The 3,235-nt window shown below is 41.0% G+C and overlaps 1 pseudogene; it reads right to left on the reverse strand.

Moving 5' to 3' along the window:
* Positions 1-668: 668 nt before the first annotated feature.
* Positions 669-1,610, reverse strand: LOC102843684 (annotated as a pseudogene).
* Positions 1,611-3,235: the final 1,625 nt, after the last annotated feature.

Below are 3,235 nucleotides of genomic sequence, written 5' to 3' on the forward strand. Positions count from 1 at the left end.
AAGTGGATGCCACTCCTGCTTCCAAGCTTGTTTGAATTGGGAAGCTCAAAAAAACATTGTCCACTATGGGCAAACATTATTGAATTTGACACATAAGTGTGTCACAGTGTTGAGCATCACAGCAACCAGATCAGTCCTAAACCACTTAGAAGACTATATAGACTATAAAACCAGAAATATTTATTATAGAGTCCTCTATGGGAAAACTTTGTCAACCCCACACTAGTGCGTGCTCATAACTTCTTTTGTTCACGTAAAGTTTTATACTTGCCAAATTCCAGGCTAATGATGTAAGTGAAGCAACCTGAACATACAGTAATAGGGAAGGGTGAAAAGTGTGACAAACTAAAACGCACCTAGTTATCTAAATTTGAAACCACAACTTGTGATAATTTATGTTGACACAAGGTGTTGGCACATCTTTTTTTTTTTTTTGCTGCGTACAGTGTACTTTATTGATGATCCATAACAAAATGGGCTCTCTAAACCCCTCCCCTTTAACAGGGGGACAGGATGGAAGTTGGCAAGGATGTGAGATTCTCAGTATGTAGGGGGATTGAGTTGGGGCAAGGACTACCCAGCAGCTAATGGTCATGCGCTCTCTTTCTCTTTCTCTAGCTGTCCCTCCCTTCTAGTGCTATTGCTGGGGCTGGTGTTCCAAGGGACTCTTATTCTTTGGAGGCCATGTGAACCATCAGATCGACCACCCAGTTGCTATAGCCAAATTTCTTGTCATATCAGGAAATGAGTTTGACAAAGTGGTCGTTCAGAGCAATGCCAGCCCCCAGCATCAAAGGTGGAAGAGTGGGTGTCACTATTAAAGTAACAGGAGACAGCTTGATCTTCAGTATATCCCAGAATGCCCTTGAGGGGCCTTTCTGATGCCTGCTTTTTACTTTCTTGATGTCATCATATTTGACAGCTTTCTCCAGATGACAGGTCAGATCCACGATTGACACATTGAGGGTGGGGACACAGAAAGTTATGCCAGTAATTTTCCCATTCAGTTCAGGGGTGGTTATGGGTAGCTCCACAGCCATAACACCACAACTTTCCAGAGTAACCATCCACAGTCTTCTGGGTGGCCGTGATGACATGGACTGTGGTCATGAGTCCCTCTACGATACAGGAGTTGGCATGGGAGACAAGCAGTTGGTGGTGCAGGAGGCATTGCTAACAATCTTGAGAGATTTGTCATACTTTTCATGGTTCACACCCATCACAAATATGGGGGTATTGGAAGAAGGAGCAGAGATGATTACCCGTTTAGTACCACCCTTCAAGTGAACCCCAGCCTTCTCCAAGGTTGCAAAGACGTCAGTGGACTCCACAACACACTCAGCACCAGCATCACCCCATCTGATGTTGGTGGGATCTCGCTCCTGGAAGATAGTGACGGCTTTCCCATTAATGATCAGCTTCCTATTCTCAGCTTTGACAGTGCCATTGAACTTGTCGTTGGTGGAATCATACTGGAACATACAGACCATGTAGTTGAGATCAAGGAAGGGGTCATTGACGGCAACAACATCTACTTTGCCAGAGTTGAAAGCAGCCCTGGTGACCAGGCATCCAATGTGGCCATATCCGTCTATTCTGACCTTCACCATCGTGTCTCAGAGACGTCGCTGAGACTGCACGAGAAGAGAGGATAATCTGTCAATCAACACAGAGCAGAAAGCCACATCTTTTCATTTTTAAAGAAAACAGAGAAGTCTGTATTTTTTAATTGTCATTTGGGTGAAAGTTTACAGGAATACTGATTTTTTTTTCAAACATAAATACCTACAGGAAAGGGGTGAGGATGGATGAGTAGGGGGTGGTTAATCATAGGGTCACACCAATTTGATGGGTGGAAGGAGGGGTGGATAAAAGAAATGGGAAAGATCCTGTGTGAAAAACATTGTATATGAACTTTGCAAGTAAAACAATATAAAATAAAAAATTATATTAAAAAATAAAATCTACAATGTCTCCTCATCCATTTATTTTATATTGTTTTTATCTTCACCCACTTACCCACTTAAGTGTTTTTACTCTCCTTTCCAAGTCTTCTCCTTCTTGGAAATCACATTGGAACCATTGTGTGTGTGTAAGCCTTTCTTTGACATTTTGTAATAGTGATCGTAAATAATATTTGTCTTTCTGTGGCTGACTTATTTCACTCTGCATAATGCTCTCTAGATTAATCTGTGTATGCAGTGTTGTTGTTACTGTTACTGTTGTTATTGTTGTTGCTGTTTATATGTGCCTTCGAGTTGCTTGAAACTCATAGCAACCCTCTGTACAACAGCCCTGAAACCTGCTCTATCCTGTGCCAACCTCGTTATCTCTAACACACCTAACTTCATTACCCCAGTCACTGAGAAATCAATATTTTTATGTTTATTCTCCTTATTTCTTTAATTTTACAAACACTTCTCAGGTCAAATAATGTATGTCTGTCAATTCCCATGATTTGCAATTTCTGTTTTATGCCTTCTAACACACAAATTCCCAAATTTCTGATTATATGCTAAAGCTATACATTACACCATCCCTGAAAATGAAGAGGGAAAGGCAACAGTAACTGAGCTGACACAGCTATTCCACAGCTTGGAATATACTCCAAGAGAATGAGAACTGAGGCACAAATGGAGACTTGTGCATCAATGTTCAAAGCAGCGTTATTCACCATCACAAGAACCTGGCAACAGACCAAATGCCCAACCACAGTTGAATAGATAGAGACATTATGGTACATTCCCCCGATGGAATACTACGCAACATGCAGGAGCAATGACTTTGTAAATTACAACCTAACTTCTGAGAAATGGGAGAGCATTATGCTAAGTGAATTAATTAAGTTCCATAAAGACAAATATTATATAAGACTATTATTGTAGAATTAGTATGAGGATCTAAGGGGAGGGCAAAGGGGTGAGGATGGGTGGGGCGGGGGTGGGGTGATTAATCATAGAATTGCACAATTTGATGGGTGGAGGGAGGGGTGGGTAAAGGAAAGGGGAAAGATCTGGTGTGGAAAACAATGTATATGAACTTTGAAAGTAAACCAGTATATAAAAAAGAAATTTGTTTTAAAAAGCCAACCAACCAACCAAACAAGATAGATGCCACAATAGCTAGGAGCAGGTAGATGGCAGTGTTGACACCATTTTGTCTTTCCTATCACTAACCCTACGTTAATGATTTACTGTAAACTTATCTTCTTCATTAGGACTGGAATGCTTAGAGT

This window comes from Elephantulus edwardii, unplaced genomic scaffold (genome assembly GCF_000299155.1).
Source record: "Elephantulus edwardii isolate Elephantulus edwardi_28Jun2011 unplaced genomic scaffold, EleEdw1.0 scaffold00083, whole genome shotgun sequence".
NCBI classification, from domain to species: Eukaryota; Metazoa; Chordata; class Mammalia; order Macroscelidea; family Macroscelididae; genus Elephantulus; species Elephantulus edwardii.